Source organism: Amblyomma americanum, chromosome 1 (genome assembly GCF_052857255.1).
Source record: "Amblyomma americanum isolate KBUSLIRL-KWMA chromosome 1, ASM5285725v1, whole genome shotgun sequence".
Taxonomy (NCBI): Eukaryota; Metazoa; Arthropoda; class Arachnida; order Ixodida; family Ixodidae; genus Amblyomma; species Amblyomma americanum.
Window position 1 is genome coordinate 242,368,855 of NC_135497.1, and position 21,317 is coordinate 242,390,171.

Below are 21,317 nucleotides of genomic sequence, written 5' to 3' on the forward strand. Positions count from 1 at the left end.
AACGGCCGTTCAGGACGGATTGTTTGAAGACTGATCGAGCCTGACCATCGGCGAGGTAATCGGAAACCGACAAGCCGTCTGCACCTCCGAGGTAAGATGAACGCTGACCGTGCAGTGCGAGTAGCACTCTTGCGTTTACATCAGACGCTACCCCCTCACGTTCGCTGACTTCTCTGCGTTTCCCGACATTGCAGAGGGACGCTTCAACCTGCCGTTCAGGAAGGATTCTTAGAAGAGCGATCCAATCTCCTGAGCGCCCCTGTGCAAACCTGCAGTAACAACATGGCGGCGATAAGCATCGAGGGAGACGTTAATCATCGGCCACTCACTTCTGCTATGCAGAAAGAAGTGTCGGAAGCGTTGGAGGGGGACTCACCGGACCAGGTTCTGGTCGAGGGCTTCTCTATGGCTGTCACTCGACGTGACATAGCCACGCTAAAAGAAGGCAAGTGGCTTAATGACACGATCGTGAACTTTTACCTTGCCATGATCGCGGAATGCTCCGAGAGGCGAGGCGGACCACCCGTGTACGCGTTCAGTTCATTTTTCTACACGAAGTTGCGTCTCTGTGGGCCTGACGGCGTGAAACGCTGGACGAGAGGCGCCGACTTCTTCGCCTATGACATTGTACTGGTGCCCGTGCATTTGGAGGACCTCCATCACTGGTGTCTCGCCGTGATTGATTTCCGAAAGCCCGAGATAGTCATCTACGACAGCCTGGGTCCGCGCGATGAACATTCCAGCATCATCGACGATTTGGCGGATTACCTAGAAAAGATGAGCGGCTGGCAGGACAGCGAAATGGACTGGAACGGCTGGTATTTTTACCCAGCTGATGTGCCGCTCCAGGAGAACACCTCCGACTGTGGCGTCTTCCTCTGTCAATACGCCGAGTGTCTCACACGGGATGCACCGATTTTGTTCGAGCAGAAGCACATGCCGTACTTTCGCAGGCGTATTGTGTACGAGAGCTTACACGGTGGCCTCCTTCCGTGATGAACTCTACTTGTGTCAACGTGCATCGTTTCTAGCATCCGTGCATTATGTTTCCATGTTGACAGTACGCATGCAGCTTGAGTGCGTTTTTGTTATGTCATTTGGTCTAATTTTTCTGATTGGCCGGTTCGCGCCATTGTTGATTGTTTTTCATACCTACTGCCTCGGCTTGTCCATTATGTATATTTCAGTGCGTGTGTAAGCGTTCGCCGAGGCACTTGCTGTCGTGCTTGCGGGTTTTGCATGTAGATAGTGTGCAATTGGTTTGATTACTGCCGATATTTGAATATGTATTGGGTGGTGGTAGAAACTTTATTTGAAGAGACGGAAATGAGGGGGGCGGGGCGAAGGCGGCGGTGCCGAGGTCTCCGAAATAATTTCCACCACCCGGTGTTCAATTCGCGGTGACACTGTTCACCACGCGAGTATTGTTTCATCGCCGTAGTGAATATCCGGTTCTGTTTCTTGTCAATATTTTCTCGTTTGTTTCGCGATTACGTTCGCTTTATTGTGGCTTTTGGCAATTTGTAATGATTTCCTGGATGAGGTGATACCGCTCTCCTCAGTGTTCAGTTCCACGCTTTGCATACGTTTTGTTTGTTGACAGTGCGTATTTAACTTTATTCCGATTGGTTGCTAGATATGTTGTGCTGTGAATGATTGACTGTTATTGTATGCTTCGCGATTTGAGACTTTGGCTTATTGATTGTTTTTGTCAATTGGTATGCATTGTGAAGCGCAAATAAAGCTCACATTAGGTTATAGATGCAAAGGCAACAGTCCCTTTTCACTTCTACATTTGAAGTGCCAGTATAAATGTTGCCCCTCTGAAATGGAGATGTCGAGGTACTGCAGCATCACGCCCTTCGGGACTTCATGCGTAAACTCAAGTCCAGGGTGCGCTGTTTCAAATTGCTCCCGGATGTCGTGCATGAAGCTTTCCGTCACGCCTCCCTGCGAGAGCAGAGTAAGAAATCATCAACATACCTGAAACATTTAACGACACCGAGTGGCTTCAAGGTTTCAGCAACGGCCGTCGGTCTCCTCTGGCCAGGTACAAGTCACAGAGCACAGGTGCTATGCACTGCCAATACATATCCTTTCCTTCTGGGTGTACACTTCCCTGCCAAACTCGATGAACAGATAAGACAAGTATTTCGCTATGAGAGCCACAAAATCCAAGGTGCTAACACCGCTTTCATTCATAAATTTCACTTCTCCATATTCAGCCATTGCTTCTTCCACCACGTCAGGTACATGTTTCTGTGGAATATTGTAGAATAAGTCCTTTACATCTATCGACAAGCAAGATACCTTTGGTTCCTCTTAAAAACACGATCACCTCGTCTGAATTCTTGATTAGAAAAGGGTCTTTTACGGACAGTTTGTTCAGGTTCTTCTGCAGGAAGCTCACCAATATTTTTTGCTACGTACTTCTATCTTCCACTATTGTCCTGAGCGCATTGCCCTGCTTATGTGTCTTTACCTAGAAGAAGACATTCAAACACAATGTCTTGCATTCCTTCATGCCGTTTGCTAGTTTTGCGGAGCCCATGGACTCACAAAGCTGAAATGCATCCCTTCGAATGGCTTTTCGTCTTCTTTCATCCAAGTTCTCTTCTCTCTTGAAGTTCTTCAGTATCGCTTCTGTTGCTTTCGCTTTGTACAGTCCTGCACCAACGACAGCAAACTGTCCTGTTTCATCTGACATCGGCAGCTTCAAGTCGTTTTCTCGAAGGAATTTCACAACTCTTCCCGGGTTCAAGCGACGACACGTAGTAGTGACTTCTCTGCCTATGCACTTTAGCGCCTCCAATTTGCATGCATCTCTTTCTTCCTTGTCGGCTTACTTGGCTATTGCATGGGACATACCTAAGAGTTGGAGTGACGTTGCGGAAAACTGAACAGCGTACTTTGGTCCCTTGCTCAAAGTCGCAAAAAGTTTTGCTGGTACGCTGCTCCCAGTTAGATTTAACACGCCGGATTTTTTCCGGGCCTTTTTTCTCCTCCTCGGTAAATTGTGAAGGAAAGCTTCCCATTCTCGCTGGCCTAGAACTTCTGCCAAGTTAAAAAAGTACTTCACCATTTTCTTCCTATTCCTTGAATCCAGCGTTGAAGCGTAGATATCCCTGATGTAGTCTTGGTAGATACGCACTTGTCTCGAGGTCTCTCCTCGTTAAAGTTTGCAAAGGCGTCTCTACGTTGTCTCTGTTGGTGCCATGAATCCGAACAGGAGCGAAATCACCGGTCCACTCATTCACTGTTTTTGTGTCCCTTCTTTTTTCATCTTAACAGTTCATATAAAACGAATTTCTCACGAAATAAAAGACAGGAGCGCCCGCTTGTGACGCAGCATTTTCCATGGTCGATGTATAAAATTCTTGTGCTTTTAGAGGGGTAATGTAACACTCCCTGCATTTGAATTGTATGTGGCCACATAGTTACAGAATGAAACTAAAGCTAAAGCTACTGGGTGTTCTGTTGGTTTGTATTTCTTGCTATGCATCAAGCAAAACATTATTTAGGTATGCACCGTAGCATTTCAATATAAAACATATGTATGCTGACTTCAGTTCATTGCATGTGCTCGGCTTATGAGCTCAAAATTTGAAGCATGAGTTGTGAATAGCACCTGGCCGTTGGTTTCAAGGTCAAAATATGCATGCATAAATGAGCAAAGAATAAGTGGAAAAAGAAGTATATGGGTCTCGTATTGACCAAATTTTAAGGAAGGACTGCAATGTGTCAGATTCTACAATCTTGTGTGTAGGTGACCAAAGGGAAATTAGTCAAAAGATGAGTTACTTGAATATTACATGCATGCAGTGTTTGGTAATATTTTCTTGCATGTTATTTGTATAGGTGAGTTTCATTTGTAATATAGATCCAGGTACAAATTACACATTCAATGAAAGCAAGGCAGTAAACAAAATGAACGCTTTTTATACGGTAAGCGATAGCCACCTTGCATACATTTATTGACCTCATATATAACATACATTGCTCTTTCATTTTGCCGACCACAAGCCTACGGCTTTAGTCATGAACAAAGTGGAACTTTGGGCTAGTTGGCAATACTTTTTACAGAGAGACTTGCCGAAGAAACAGAGGACAGGAAAAGAAGGATGGGAGAAGTGCAAACAGACAAAGAAAGCTTTTATTCTAGACATACTCAAGGAGACCAGCACGTCGGTGCTCACCGCTGTTGCAGAAAGCCTGTTTAAGAAATTCTGCAAAAGATATGGATGACCCGCTGTCTTCAGTGTCACAAAAGAACAGCAGAAAAAGAAATTTCAGATTTTGCCCTGCTTCCACCGTATCCCTCTGTTCCGAAACGATAGCAGAAAAGTTCAACACAGACGTAGTCTTCACGGGATTCCACTCCCTTCGCAAGTTGTCAAGCCTTTACGCACTTTTCAGCTAAAGTATGGTGAAGAAGGTGGTTTGAAATAAAAAGGATGCCACCAAGCTCGCTGAATGTGTAGCAGCCATGGTTTGCAAGATCTCTCTGAGCTGTTTACATAGGGCAGACTGGTCATTTCTTAAAAGCTGACCAAGCGAACATGGCGCTTCACTTAATAAAATAATGCTCAGTATCTGCGTATACACTGTAAAGCCTGTGGTTTTTATCTGCTGTACAGAAGCACAGAAGTCTTAGGACTATTAAAAGACAAGTTAGCTAGGGAGATTCTTGAGGCACCTCTCATTCACAGGTTGGGAAAGGACGCATGTCAATGATATAGTGTTGATTTTCTTCAAAGGGCACTTAGGTTGCTTAATTCTAGATAATATAGGTTTTCTTTGACGTTTTAAGGTGAGCCTTTATTGATTTTAATTTCGCCCCAGGTATGAAGCATTCCCCTTCTTTGCTTTTGATGGTTATTGCTGTGATACAAATTTTTTCATGTAATCACAAAACTTTCACCATTCATGTTTAGGTGTTGTGGCTGGGCGCATACATTTCTTTCCTTGATGCTGTTGTCCATTAAAGTTCAACCCGTCCTTCCTTCATCATCCTGTGTTTCTGAGTAAAACCTCTCTGTCAAATGTGATCATGAAGTAGGCACACCATGCAAACATCAAAAATGGGCCAACTAAGACACTTTGTTACCTAAAACCAAAGTGCACATAAATGACTGATAATGCTTTTTTCCTCCTTATGGCATATAAGCCAAACGTGCACATGCTGAAGAAACTTGGAATTGGAGGTACACCTGAAGTAAAAATTAAGAATGGCTTAGTTTTGCTCCTTCCGACGAAAAAACTGCCTGCAACATCCATCATGTATGGAAGCTACTAGTTTTGAAGCCTAATGATTTTATTATTTATTTTAACTTAGCTTCAATGCGTGTGTTGCTTGGAACGTATCACGATCTGTAATTACTGTCGTAGAAAACTAGTTTCAGTTGCAGCGCCAATCATCACAATGGCAGTGAGGTGAAGCGAATGCCCCTGCCGTAGCGCCCTCGGGCTAAGCGGAGTAATCATTGACCAAAGAATAAAGAGTGGTAATGGTGACAGCAACTGCATTTCTTTCATACATTATATTTTGATGGCACTGCAGAGGATTCTTTGCTATCTGTGAAAAGCTATCAAAAAGCTGATGGGATCAGCTTATACAGTTTGAGCTATGAAATCGTCTACCTTGTCATAAATCAACTACACTGCATTACTCTGCAGCTGAATGGCACCGACAGACACATAGGTAGCCAACGGAGGACACGGAGGTCCTAATCTGGCACCATTGGGAAGGCATAGCATTAAAGAAAAAAAGGAACCCTCCTACAACTCACAAGAGCGAGTGCTGGTGAGTTGTGCCGGGACCTTCCCCACAAGCCTTGTTTCCAAGCAAATATGCAGGTGAGCCAGTTCCTCTAAATCCGCATGTTCCAAGCAAACTCTCATTCAAAAAGTACACATCACTGACCTCACCTCCGGAGGCAAACACGTTTGTTTCACCTACGGAACACAGTGGAGTCTGACACCACCTAGTGTAAATGAACAGAGTAGAAGCACTGCAGACAACATATGCAAAACTAGGAACACCTATCACCCCTGCAGTCATCTTGAACAGCAAGTGGAGTTTGCTGTACAACATAAAGATGACAGCTACCTAGTACTGAAAACACCAATTAAGAGTACCAACTCTCAAACAGCAACACCCTTGGCACATACGAACAAAAACAAAATGAATTTTGTACATATGACAATGAAACTGCAAGAGCATGATCACCAGAAAACACCGATTGAACAGTATCTCCTCAAAACCACAGCAAAGTCTGATTTCAACCTTCTTAATATGTAGCTTTTGTACGCTTTTGCACCACCCGTGGCAGCCTTAAGTTCCGGGAGGGCGAGGGCGCTCGAGTCGCGCTCAAATTTATGGTGTAGAACGATGGCTACGCAAAAACGAACCACACTACATGGCTCATAAAATACAGGATAGGCTGTAAACTTTCGATAAAGGGTGCACCTACCCTTTTCTCTCTCTCTTCGCTCTCACTCCCGTCTCTCTTAAACGCTTCAAGTGTAATCTAGCCGCACTTCCTGCAGACGTCTTGCAAGAAATAGCCATGTATGTAGGGCAACACAGCTTTCCTCGACATCACAGCAGACACCATTTTGGGAACCGGGAGCACTACAAGAAGTGCTTGTTCTGGCCTGCAAGGCCAGTCTATGCTTGGATCACCATTATGGCGCACGTGATGTCAGATGCATGTATGCAATGATTTCTTTTCAACACTAGTGTTACCTCTACTGCTATAGATGAGCAATAACCTTAATCGTTATCCAGGTGAGCTGCGTGGCGCGTGCCAAAAATTTGACGAAAGATCTGTCGTCAATGACGTAACATACCTTTCTGCCCCAAAATAGGCGAGTCCTCAGAGCAGAGAGGGAAAGGTCTAAGGGACGTAAAGCAATTACGAGTTCAACATGTTACAAAAGAGGTCACACGGAAAACTTTAGAGTGACACCCCAGCCGAGACCGCCTGGCGTGAACGCACACTACGTCGCTAACAAATCGAAATCAGTCATTTCTTTGCTACTAAAAATTTTATTCACAAAAACGAGCTTCGTCTTCGTTGCTTAGCAGATGCGCATACGAACCATTCATATGATACACAAAGCTGCACACAAGAAATAACTGTACACGAAAAAACGCAGAAAAGGAAAATAAATGAGATCATGCTTGGTGAATTATGGATATCAAGCCTAACACTCAACGGCAAAAGAATCACCCAAACCAGAGAATTCAGTGCTCTAAAAGCGGCCAGTAATTATTCTTAAAAACGGCCACCAACCAAGTTACCGTCCGAAATGAAAACCGAAAATAAAAACTAGTTGAGGTCATGCAACTACAAACCAACATAGAAACAAACTATAAAGTGAGCCCTGAATCCAAAAATTGCAGATTTCAGCACCTGACAGCGCACGATGAGCACTTTTGACCTCGCACCTACCTAGCGGCCGGGCTGGATCACTGCCAGTTCTAACTTTAGAAAGGCGCCATATATCGACGGGGAGCAGTGTGCGGAATTAAGGCACACGAATTAAGGGCTAGATAGAGAAATTCGGGATCAAAGAAAACAGGCTCGCGTGCGCATGGCGACCCCAGCTATTTTAGCGGCCAAGATCGCGGCATAATCCCGGTATCGTACCCCATTGCTCAGCCTCCTCTTGTCGAGCGGGCGAAGTGCGTCCTCGTGGCAGTGCGGAGCCTTGCGGCGGCCACAGGAACTGCTGAGGCAGAGGCGGCTCCCGATACGGCAGGGTTCCCTCTCGAGAATGTGGTGGTACCGGTCGTGGAAGGAACTGCTGCTCAGGTATCACTGCCTCTTGCTCTTGATGAAATTGCTGACGTGCAGAAGAAAGTTCTGGTGCCGAATGCAGTTCCTGTTCAGGAGCCAGCTGCGGCTCCTGGTGTGGTTACGCGTAGCCCCAGCTGGTCGATGGCACCAGCGTATCGTGCGTCGGCAAGCATAGAAAAGGCAGCGGTGCCCACGTTTTGTAGGAAGGACTTGCGTCCGATTCCTTCTTCGCGTACATGTGCTCGTTCCACAGCTGTGTGTCCCAGCTCCTGCTGAGGTCGTCGGTGTTGCCCTGGGACTGGCGGTTGTTGATATCATGAGGGCCGGTGGACCCTGTGATGCGTCGCACCAAGGGAAAGGTGGAAGGTTAAGCAGAGTAGAGCAAACACAATTAACAGAAATAATTTGTACGATTTTGAACCTGAACGCAACGACGACAGCGAAACATCAGGCTGTGATGCGTCGCAAGCAGTGGTTGGGGCGGGTGCGGTAAGAGAAAAAAAAATGTCCTGACAACAAATCGGGTTCGTCGGCTGACGAGCTGCGCGTCCTCATTCTGTTCTTCTCAAAATTACCTTTAGGAGAAAATGAATAGAAATATCAATGCGAGAGCTTTATACGACTCATCAGCAACAAAACCCGGCGTTGTTGTCTATGTTAAACAGTCGAAAAACTCCAATGACGGCATCAGCACAGCCGAGGACCTATCAACAGAGGACCGATTGTATACGTAGACACCCAATGGCAGGTAGGGTGAAGCGTTTAGGATAAATGCTTTTAATACGAAGGAATTCACTCTAAAGGCCTTCACTTTAAAGCAGTTTACCGTAGCGATCTTCAACGTAAGCTCCTTTGAGACATTTGTACTTACTGCTAAATAGCAAACAAACATAGTCAACTAGTAACCCACGATGAGACACAAATGCTTTGGAATCCACAGCACTTAAGTAGTCTAAGTGCCCTCTGTAATGTTCGCAATTGTCCAAAGCTCGCGCTTTACACGGTAATCTTTACATAGGCGACTGGTTGCAATTAGACATTTCTACCCGGTCGTTTTTATAGCGACTTCAGTTTTTAGAAGTTAGAAAATGCAGTTGGTCCTTGCCGCTATGTGCGCTTCGATAAAATTCTGCGTACAGCGGTCAGCATTTCGGCAAAGTCTCCACATGTATACCGCCTCCGAGGCAGAATACAGGTTTTCTGCGGAACACTAGCGAAGACAGATTAAAAGCCTCGTCTTTAAAAGACAGATTAAAAGCCGGAATTCTCTACGTGGATGAATCACTGCTCAAGAAACTCTCGCAAACAGTGGTGCTAGTAGCCAACCGGAACCCCTTTCTGGTTAACATCCCTGCCTTTCCCTCCTCCTCTTTATCTATCTATCTATCTATCTATCTATCTATCTATCTATCTATCTATCTATCTATCTATCTATCTATCTATCTATCTATCTATCTATCTATCTATCTATCTATCTATCTATCTATCTATCTATCTATCTATCTATCTATCTATCTATCTATCTATCTATCTATCTATCTATCTATCTATCTATCTATCTATCTATCTATCTATCTATCTATCTATCTATCTATCTATCTATCTATCTATCTATCTATCTATCTATCTATCTATCTATCTATCTATCTATCTATCTATCTATCTATCTATCTATCTATCTATCTATCTATCTATCTATCTATCTATCTATCTATCTATCTATCTATCTATCTATCTATCTATCTATCTATCTATCTATCTATCCATCTCTCCATCCATCCATCCATCCATCCATCCATCCATCCATCCATCCATCCATCCATCCATCCATCCATCCATCCATCCATCTGGAAGTCATTCATTTTGTGCAGAATCATCGAATGAAACCATTTTCCATTAAATATAGGTACCAAATCGGACACAACGAAATTTCAAGAGCTAATCCGTGGTTTGAATGACATCTAATGTAAATCGCAGTCCTAATGGTGTCACCCTTGCTTTCTTACATTCTTTTTTTTATCTGAAGATAAGCCTGTTGCGATGATTTATTATGCACCCTAAAATTTTATTCCAATGCATTTGTTTAGCTTTTGAGATTTATTTGTAGTTACCATTTCATTGTAAATTGATAATACTAGCGTTGTAAAATTTTGTTCGCAAAATTAAGTAGAATACTGCGCATATATTTTTGTTTTCTTATTATTGTTTGTTTTTGTGTACTTTCAGTATTATGTTGTGACTAATATTTGCTTTTTTACTGCCCCCCCTTATGTAGTACCGTCGAAAGAGGGACTTTAACTGTATTTTGAATCAAGATATAAACACGCTAATGTCATTGTGGCACTGTCGCGGCGGCCACGGCGGTCGCATTTCAATGCATGCAATGTTGCAACTGCAAGCATCTTGAAATATATGAGCGCGACAAATACCCCGAGTAACTGCTGTAAATACGGATCGCCCTTTATAATGTGTCTAACAGGTCACACTGCTCTTTTGGGATGCAAAAGTTATTAGGCACGAAAAATTGTCATTGACAGTTAACTTTTCGCGTGACAGGCACAAGGGAATAACAGTGCTCGTGGGCGATGCGAGGTCCGTACCTGAAAGGGCTTGAGCTCCTCAATGACCCAGTCAGATGAAACGAGTGGCTCTGAAACAAAATCTGCAGAGTTATGAACGAAGGAGGCACTTTTTTCTAAAATGGAGAATTTGTAGAGGTAACGAGGCAAGTAATTCCCAGCCATCCGAACAAAGCGTTGTACAAAGTCCGCTCATCATTTAATTAAATAATCAATATTCAATCAACAAAATCATTTAACAATCGGTCAAATGATCGATATATCAACTTAAATCAATCAATTGATCGGCCAATCAGTCAGTCAGCCGGCTAAGTTATTGATTAATCGCTCAATTAATCAACACGTAAATCAAAATACTCAGTCTATCGACAGTCATTGAGTGATTAAATCAATCAATCGAAAGTAAATCGCTCGATCAATGAATGAATCAAAAATAAACAAAAGCAATAGGTAACGAATGAATGAATCATTAAATAAAATCAATTGTTCGAAATTGGTCAATTTGTCAATTTACAAACACATCCAATTGAATCAGTCAACCGATCGACCAATCGATCAATCAATCAGTCAGTCGATCTATCAATGAATAGTTGAGCCAGTCTATCATAAATCAATAAGCTCATTCATTCAATCTATCGATCAATAATAAAGCAAAAATTACTGATCAAATTAGCAAACATATCAGATTAAATCAATAATTCAATCAACAAACCAGTCAGTCTATAAATCAGCCAAATGACTGATTAATCGCCCAATTGACTGATTAATCGGCCAGTTGACTGATCAGTTGATCAACACTAAATAAATCAATCTGTCGACGGACCAATAAATCAATCGACTAATCGAATAATCAATGAACTCGTCAGGCATTACATTAATAGGCTAATGAATGGATCAATCTGATTATGAAATGTATCATTCAAATGATTCATTCAATCAAATGACTGATCGATCGATCAACTGATAAACAAATTACATCAATAATTGGATCTACGAATCAGTCAGTAAATCAGCCAAATGATTGATGAATCGGTCAATTGAAAAAAATCAAATGAAATATATGATCGACCAATCAATTAATCAACCACTAAGTCAATCAAGCTAATGATTAATTAACAAATTGATCACTAAGTCTATCTAATCAACCAATCATATCATTAATTCAGTCAATTGATCAAATGATTAACATATATCAATCATTCGGCCAATCATCAGTCAACCATCCAAATAATTTATTAGATCCTCAATTCATTGATCATTTGGTCAATTTATCAAGCTATCACATTAATTCAGTCAATTAATCGGCAATCATGGACTGATTCAATCAATCGATGGTATATTGCTAATGAATGAATCAACCAATCAAATTATTAATCACTTGGTCAATTGCTCGCACATAAAAATTAATCAATGACTCAGTCACTCAGTCAGTAGATCTATAGATTAAGGAATTTATGAATCATTTTATCAAATAAATCAGTCAGATCATTAAATCAATCGATCGATCAATGAGCCCCACCGCAGTAGTCCAATCGTTAGGGCACTCAACCGCTGGACCCGGAGACAGGTACTTGATCCCGGCCGTGGTTCAATGGAAGCGAAGCAAATGGAGCCCGTGTACTTCGTGATGCCAGGGCACGTTAAGGAAAAGCAGATGGTCGATATTAATCCGAAACTTTTCACGACACCACCCCAGTCCTCATAGCATACGTCGCTCTGTGGCCAGAGGGCCACGATGAACACATCTTTTGGGACCGCCTCGCAGACCCACCGCCCGAAGAATTCCAGAAGGTTATAATCTCCCAAAAGCAGGGCACCCTGCTTGCCAGCTTAGGGTGCCTCGATGCCAGCGCCGCCGTCAGTGCTGGCATCGAGTCACCCTAAGCCAGCTTTAATTCGGATGTGCAGTCGTCCACAGACGTCTTTAGAGCGCTTGAAATCCTTTGCGGCTGCGCTCCGCAGCGCACAGAGCGCAGACGGTGCGGATTTTCAGCGGTCTAAACAGGTATGCGAACATCTGTACAAGTCCGGGTCACAGCACGAGCCCAAGAGGTCGCGTTCAGCACTGACTGAGGGCCATCTCGTGGGGTGGATAGAACCGATCAATCCTGGTACCGATATTAAAGTTTTCTGACTGACTGACTGTCTGGGGCGTTAAACCCCATGTGCTAAGAAGGGGAGAAAGATGGACAATTTTGTTATAATGCATGGGTGAAAAGGCGTAAAAAGACAAACGGACGAAGAAAAAAACACAAGGACAAGTTCATTTTCAACCATGCCCATATACTAAATCGCGCAACAATCAATCAGTCAACCAGTATATCGATCGCCCAATCAATCATTGCAATCGGGCAATGAATCGACAAATCGTTCGTCATATTGATCAGTCAAATAAATCGGTGATGATTAAATAAGTTATTCGCTTCATGAATTAGAAAATAAACCAAATCACAATATTCAACAAGTTAGTCTTGTCGCAATCGGCCCAAGCGTTAATATTAGTTCGCGAACTAATACAGAACATGGGCAAACTCGATGAATACACAAAATCACGCCTGCCCGGCGCGCCAAACATGGCGCCCTCTAATCCTCAAGCCGCATTTCAAGAAGAATGGCTGTCAAGTCACCTCGCTTGAGCGGAGGATGTCTCGTGCCACGCGACCCCTCACTTAACACGCGCACCTGAGCGGGCGCTATTGAAATACCGTCACAAGCATCCGAGCACCTGCGCGAGTGAGCGCCAATAAGAAGCGCGCAAAGGCGTCAAACTAGCAACAACACGTCGCGGACACCGTAAAGATAGGCTTAGCACGACCCGGTCCCGGTGACTCTGACTGCCCGTGGAGGACGAAAAAGTAGGTCAACATGGCGGCTCTCCGCCCAGCACCACTTACCGCGAGGCTTGGCTCTCTCTGCCTTCTCACCCTTTGGGGTCTTGGTGGGCTTGAAGTCGTCCATCATCCCCGAGTCTCCAAAACACGAGGAAAAATGCGCACTGTTAATCGGGGCATCAAATCGGAAACGTATCTTCGACCAACCGTCGCTTACCAGAGTCCGTCGCGTTATCCAGAGACTCCCCGTAAGCAAACGATAGGTTGGTATCTTTCCTCCATTCTCTCTCTCCTCCGCGTACGCTTTTGTTTGTTCTTTCTTTTTAATTGTCTGGTTTGCACGTCTTTGCAGACATCTTGCATTCTCTTTCCCTCTTCCGCGAGTGTGCAACTCTCGCTCATTAACGTCCGAGCGCGATCGGGAGGAATTAAACTAATAACAGACAAAAGAAAAGACAGTCTTGATGGTGGACACCTTTGCCAGCGCGAAGGAGCTATGACCATATTTGGTATCGGCGACGGACGCTGATTTCATTGACCTGCGTTTTGTTCTGTGCATCATGAACGGGGTTTTTGGAGATTAGCTTTACGACAGTTTGGAAACCGGCGATTGTTTATATTAGTATTACACTTTGATAAAAAGAAATAGCGTTTCTCAGCGTCATGATGTCTTTGTGGGTCGTAAAATAAGTAAAGGATATCGACGAAGCCTAATAAAAAAAAGTCGCGGAATAAAATTTTGATACCCTGCGTCTACAGGATCGTGTGGCAATGACGGCTGTATTTTCGAAGCAAAATAAAAAAGGACAATTACTGCTTTTTTTATGAACCACGAAAGAAGACAGTTAATTTGCGCTTTGAAGTGGCAATATTATCTCTCAAACAACAAAACAGCGCAGCTGACCGGCAAAGGTGGTTCCGGGGAATCATTGCAGCCGCTTCTCGGTCAGCCTGTCGTAAGAGGGTCTGCATTTCACGTTATCTTACGGCTTAAATGAAGGTGTTTTGCTATTAATACCTCACATGATTGAGACACGCGGCACTGTAGTAGAAAATCTGCGATCATACTTGGTTCTTGATGTGTCCTGCGGAAATACATGGACAGGGATACACAAAATTCGCGGCTTTGAGATGTCACCTGACATCATTGCCATGAAATAACGCTGAAAATGTGAATAGAGGGTGAAACAGTATTTATTGTCAAGAACTCATTGACCGCTGGCGGCTGGGCCTCAGTGGCACCCCCGTGGAGGAGTGATGGATGGCTTTGCTTAACAGCTTGGATGCCAGTGCCGGTTTTTCTTTCTCAGCTTGGTTTTTCTTTCAACCATTCTGAGATGAGTGCAAAACTTTTTATTTCCTGAAAGAACAGAAAGTGTTCCGCTTGCTGGCCCCTTGTGTGGTGGCTTTTTGATCCACTCAGGCGATTTCTTCTGGGCTGTGCAGGCATGAAAATCGTCATGGTGGTTCTCGAAGCTTCGGAGTGTATCAGAATCTCCGCCAGCTACTCTTTATGATTAAGTTGACTCGAGGCCCAAAATGTATTTAGTCAAAACTGCGGCTACGCCCTTGGCGGTCGTATCAGATACCGCAGCAGGAGCACATGTGGCTTTCTTGCTTCGCTTCCGTGTAGAAAGCTGCGGCTCTGAAGTTGCTATTTTGAGGGCGCTGGGTTCAAGCTGCCAGGTGCGTCTACATCGGCTCGCAAGCACCTTGGAGTGGCCATTCATAGAGAAGGAGGCGCGCTCATGTTGGGTGGATTAGTGGTTTTTCAGGAAATAAAGGGGCGCAGTAACTGTTTAACTTCTTGGTGGGCTCCTCTTCCGCGCTGCAAAGGAAGGAAGGAGGTGGATGTGAATGAAGAAAGGCTGAGATAGGCGCCGTAGCGGAGGGCTCCGAATTTCGGCCACTTGCTATATTCAACGTGAAACGAAATGACGCCGCCGTGGTGGCTCAGCGGTTCTGGCGCTCCGCTGCTGACCCGAACGACGCGGGTTCGGTCCCCGGGCACCGCGTTCGAATGTTCAATAATAAAATGGTTGTGGTGGGAAATGAAATGGCGCAGTATCTGTCTCACGTCTCGGCGGTCACCTGAACCGCGCCGTAAGAAAAGGAATAAAGGAGGGACTGAAAGAAGAAAGGAACAAAGACGTGCCGTAGTGGAGGGCTCCGGAATAATTTAGACCACCTGGGGATCTTTAACGTGCACTGACATCGCACAGCAGACGGCAGCCTTTGCGTTTCGCCCCCATCGAAGGGTGGCCACCGCGGTCCGGTTCGATCACAGGTAGTCCGGATCAGTAGCCGAGCTCCACCCGCCGCGGTGGCTGTGTTTAGGCCGCTCGGCTACTGATCAGGAGTTCCCGGGTTCGAACCCGACCGCGGCGGCCGCGTTTCGATGCCCGCGAAACGCTAAGGCGGCCGTGGGCTGTGCGACGTCAGTGCACGTTAAAGATCGAAGCCCTATAACTTCGGTGCCTGTTTCTTCCTTTCTTCTTTCATTCCCTCCTTTTATGCCTTCCCTTACGGCGCGTTTCAGTTGTCCGGCGATACGTGAGACAGATACTGCGCCATTGTGTTTCCCTAAAAACCAATTTCATTTCAGCCGACCGTGTAAATAGTTTGTATATATTACTTCTCCCTCTATCCTCTCTTCCTGTCCCCTCACCTCTTTCATTTCATTTGTCCATTCTACATGCTATCCTTTATTCCCGCTGCCCCAGCTCAGGTGCTTCATTATCGATGGCAGATGCCGGGGCTGGCAAAAATCTTTTCCTTCCTTTTTACTAATATTTTAAAGAAGAAACACTACCACACCCAACAGTCGAGCGCCCTAACCACCGAGACACCGCGGCGGGTTGGTGGAATTTTGATGGAGGCGAAACTCTAGATGATTGTGTACTGTGCGATGTCAGTGCACGTTAAAGAACCCCAGGTGGTCGAAATTTCCGAATACCCTTCACTTCGGCGTCCCTTATGGCCTGAGTGACTTTGGGACAATAAACCCCCATAAATCAAAACGAAATTATACTGGGCACTGTCGATTTGAGGCCACGATTGCACTGTGTCGTGAACAGGTTAAGCAATCTGAAAAACTACGCACGCAAAAGCAGACGTTTTATCAAGAAAGGTAACGCAATGTTAGCTCCGGCGAGGTGACGTGCGGCTATTCTTCTTGAAACGCGGCTTGAGGATTTGAGGTCGCCATGTTTGGCGCGCCGAGCAGGCATGATTTTATTTATTCAGCGAGATTGCCCACATTCTGTATTACTTTGTATAATAATATTCATTTTTAGGCAGATTGCGACAAGGCTAACTCGTTGAATATTGTGATTTTGTTAATTTCCTAATTCATTAAGTGAATAACTTGATTAATCATCACCGATTTATTTGACCGATCAAAATGTCGAACGATTTGTCGATTCATTGGGTGATTTGAATTATTGATTGGGCGATCAATATACTGATTGACTGATTAATTGTTGCGCAATTTAGTATATGGACATGGTTGAAAATGGACTTGTCCTTGTGTGTTTTTCTTCGGCCGTATGCCTTGTTTTGAACCGCTTGAAAACCCTGGAATCTTTCAAGTATAGTTAAATACAGTTAGTTGTAAGGCTCGATAAAAACCGGAGTAACTTCCCAAACGCCAAGAGATGTTCAAAACGAAAAAAAATATGAGTTCTAAGGCGCGTTTTCTATTAACTTTTTGTTACTATTTCAAGTCCTACTTTTATTTTGGGTAGTGTGTTAATTTAAAGAAATGCTTCAGCATAAATTGCACCGCTCAGTACTTCAGTAACCTTAGTATTATTGTTTCCAACAGTTGCCGCTATGGAGTCTAGCGGGCTTTGTTGTTGAATCTTAGGGTTAGTGCAGCTTTCACGATACTATCGGGTGAAAGGTTTTATTCAATTTCTGGGGACAAATATTCGTAGAGGCAGTAAAGAGCCTTCAGTTTTGTTTCGCTGGAAAATGTGTGAATAAATTTGCGCGAATCAATACTGTAACGCACACTGCGCTGCGTTTCCGCTCGTGGTAGTGTTGAGGAATCCTCCTCATCAGCCTATAAGGTCGGGAGTTGCAGAACTTTATTCAGCTTTCTTAGTCGAAGAAAAATAAAAAAAAACTTCCCAATTCTGAGGATTCAGCCTTGCGGCTTGTATTTTCGTGAACTGAATTGTGTTGATTAGTAACGCGATGCACTAGACTTCAGAAAACAGCGCTGATTTTTAGTCTTCAGGTCCACACACTACGAAGTGGCAGCCCTAGGAATTAGAAGCCCTTGTAAAAATTTTCTGGTCTTTCAAAACTTAGGTTCACTAAACATGATGGAGATTCCACCGCTTCGAAGTTTTGTTTATGAGCTCAAAAATTCCCCTTATAGGGTGACGTATCTAGCGTTTAAAGCACAGAGGAAAGTTTTGCGTTGCATTACCTCGGAATTGTACCTAGTGTTTCGCCTAAGAAGTTCCGCAAGCGTTAAATCTAGTGCATCGAAGTTCTTTTTGAGTTATACGGGTACTTTTTTTCGGCATAGCATAGTCAGTGGTGTAGCGCGTCAGAATACAGCTAAGACGTGCTAACTACTAGGATGGTTACGTGTCAACTTTCTATCTATTTTTCTTAGTTTCTTATTTATTGAGAAGCTTTTAGAACACCGTAAGGTCACTATCGATTTTTATTATTTCAAAAACGCAATTACCCTCGGCGCTGTTGCCCAAAACATTTTGCCCATTTCTGAAAGGTGCGCATATTGGAGGGGTTGCATTGCGTGAAACCTTCTCGAAAGCCGATGTTTTTTGTTGCGATGTCGGCAGTATTTGTTGGGCGACAGCGCAGTGGGTAACTGCGGATTGGAAATTATAAAACCGATATATATTTTACTCACACTGAGCTAGAAGCTCCTCAGTAAATAAGAAGACTAACAATAAAATCGAGAACACTAACTATTTAGTATTAATTAACCAGCCTACTAACTACCGCCTCTTGTGTCTAATGCGCTACGCCGCTTACAATGCAATGGTGGGAAAGCGCTCTACTAACTCAAAAGGCCATTTTTTTTAAAAGTGCAGAACATCTTAGGTGAAACACACAGTATATGTGTACAGCCAGCCCTTCGGTTCGTTTGTCTATACTGGACGCCAGTATTTGTTTGATCATGAAAAAAAAAAGATTCATTGGTTTCGTTGCCCGACGAGAAATATCGACGCTGAGAGCGCCTGTCCTTGAAAGCTGACTTTTCCTGACGGACTCTCTTCTTGATAGGAAGACCCCCTCCGGCTATGCGAGTCATTCGCAGCTACCAAACAGGTGCACGTGCGCAATTTATGCACGAGGGTTCGATGCCTCCTTCATCAAGTCTTAATAACATCTAGCCTATTGTTGAATGCTCCGTTTCTTCGCATGTCTGAAAAATATACCAAAATAACAGGCAGTTATTTTGTTGGAAAATTACAAGTGACGTCCTGTCAATAGGGCATGGGCCGGGAATAAGGGGGTATTTTGTATATGGCGAGGAAGTGAATTCATTTGATGCATAGGAAGGTAAAAATATAGATGCTACAAAACTAAGTCACGAGAGCATAAAATGATGCAGGAAATCATGCATGTAGGGGACAAAAAAAAAAAACTTCGCACTGCACCCGGACGATACCTCGGTGAGGGGTCTAGGGCCGCCGTCCGAGGGATGAGAGCAACAATCTCATTGCACTAAGTACCAGAGAACTCATCAGAAACTGAAATGATGGTGGGACAGTCACGTTGGCTGCACGGAAGAATCAGTAGCGTTTTTGTCCAGAATTGTTGGGTATTATTGGGGAATCTGCGCTGTCAACATGGCGTACCCGTCTGTAAACTGGGCTAGCAAAATCTGCTCTTATGGGCCTATCGGGTCACAATTCAAAGAAGGAAGTGACCTAGGCACACGGGTCTTATTCGTTGAGTTCTTTGTCTCGGGACGTTCCATACGCGGCCAGCTTGTCTTCGATATAGAGCACGAACCGGTTTCAGAACGGAGAGGAAGCTTCGGCACAGGATCCCTCCCGCACAGGGCGGGAAATAATATATTGTGGTGATATGTGGTACTGTGTTGCAATCTGTGGCGTTGTGTGTGGGGTAGCGTTTATTGCATGGCAGGCTGCTCTGGCGTTGAGTATGTCCTTGTCGCTTCGTTCATTCCTGAAAGCATGGTTTTTGCTTTTTCTTTGCAACAGTTCGCTGCAATAGCATTCGATACATCTGACTCTCGTAAGGAAATGAAAGAAGTACTTCTACACGTCGCGGTCCAGCGAAAAAAAAACTGAAAACGAAAAATCAGTAAAATAAATGAAGTCGTCATCTTATCCCATTACCACGCGTCTTTCAAGAAGGTTATGATGAAAGGAGAATAGTTCCGTGTTCTGTAAATTGTTTGAATTGTTAAGTATGTAGATACTAATTCAAACCTGATCTTTTGACAAAGCAGATGCGGAAAAATAGAAAAAAAATCTGTCGCACAAAACTACCTGCGATATTCCTTTTCATGGAATGCCCTAAATTGCGCTGTAGTTTACAGCCGTTTGATATTGAAAAGGACAAGCACTGCTTTTCTTGTATTGATCCCATTCGAAAGAGGTGACGGCATTCCTCTCTTCCCATCCTCCGCTTTTATTCATTACTGCAGAAAATTGCATGTAGCGAGGCGGACTTTGTCGTCATTTTCATGAAAGCCATGCCTCTCTTAATCGTAAACGTCGAAATAGACATTCAAACGAATTAGCAAAGCTACACTCAAAACATAAGAGGAGTGTAAAGGGAGTAAACTGTCTTCTAGCGCCCTCTAGGGGACAGCATACTTTCTTTTTTTTCCAATTAGGCGTATTCATGATTACAGTGTAGTACACGCAGGTTAAACTTCCCCGCAAACCAACATCTGCTATCCCCCGCATTGACGCCGTACGTGCAGAGAAGCCCCGCAAGAAAGAAGCCAAGTTAGACACTCGTGAATACGGCGAGGGACGTTCCCGCCGTGGCCGGGATGGCGCCCCCAAGAAGGCGAAGGAGGAGGCCCCCGGCTCCTGGGCCGAGGCCCAGCCGCCACGAGGCAACGTCGCCAATTAAGAGGAGCTGCCGCAAGAGGTAATGAGCCTGACGCCGTTCCTCCATCCCGCGTCCGGCGCCACTAGCCTTTGTCCAAAATGTAAAGCTCGGGAGGGTCGCGCAGTTCCCGGAATCAACGGATGGTTGACTTGAAACTAACGCCGTCCACCACCAGTGCGCACTGGCTCTGCTTCTGATTCGTTCAAAACATCACCGGCACTCCTCTATTAGAAGTGAAATCACCAAAGGGCTTTCCGTGGACACGCACGCTGAAGGTTCGATTTGTTAAAAAGGCGTGAATGGAGAGGAGGAACCGGTGAGGGAGACCAAGAGTTTGAAGGGAGGCAAGAATGGCAGAGTGAAGGATGTTATCATATGCCTTTGTTATGTCTGTAGCGATAACGGTTCGTACAAGGTGACTCTGCGGAGAGTGGTCAAGCACGTCAGCAGCCAAAGTAGCAAGGCCGTCCTCCGTTCCAATTTGTGGGCGGAAACCAATTTGGGAATCTGGGTAACAATCATGGGATTCCAGCCACTACGACAAGCGTGCGGCTAGAATGTTTTCATAAAGCTTGCAGATGGTAGGCGTAAGGGAAATTGGACGAAGGGCCGAGAGAGATACTGGACGCTCACCTGACTTGGGTATTGGAACCACAATAGAATGCTTCCAGTCTCCCGGCATGACGCCAGTAAGCCACACTTCGTTAAAAGTATCAAGTAGGGTTTGCAAAGCCCTCCCTTCCAATTTACGGAATAAGGAGTTAGGTATGCCGTCGTGCCCGGGAGTAGTAGTAGTTTTTAAACGTTCAATGGAGGCCAGCAGCTCTGCCATGGTGAGGTCAGAAGTAATCCCATCGGGGGGCTCTGTTACCGATAAGTCAGGTGGAGACGTAGCGGTGCAGTCATGGTTTGGAAAAAATTGACGGGCCGCTTGTTGTGCAAATGTGTCCTCATCCACATTTAGCGCGAGACGAATGCTCTCTGTGTAATCTGCAACCTGAGAAGGGCGCTCCATGGCGTGA

The 21,317-nt window shown here is 44.5% G+C and overlaps 1 pseudogene; it reads left to right on the forward strand.

Annotated features, from left to right (window-relative positions):
- The first annotated feature begins 282 nt into the window (after positions 1 to 282).
- On the forward strand, positions 283 to 996 carry LOC144116307 (sentrin-specific protease 1 pseudogene; annotated as a pseudogene).
- The last annotated feature ends 20,321 nt before the right edge of the window (positions 997 to 21,317 follow it).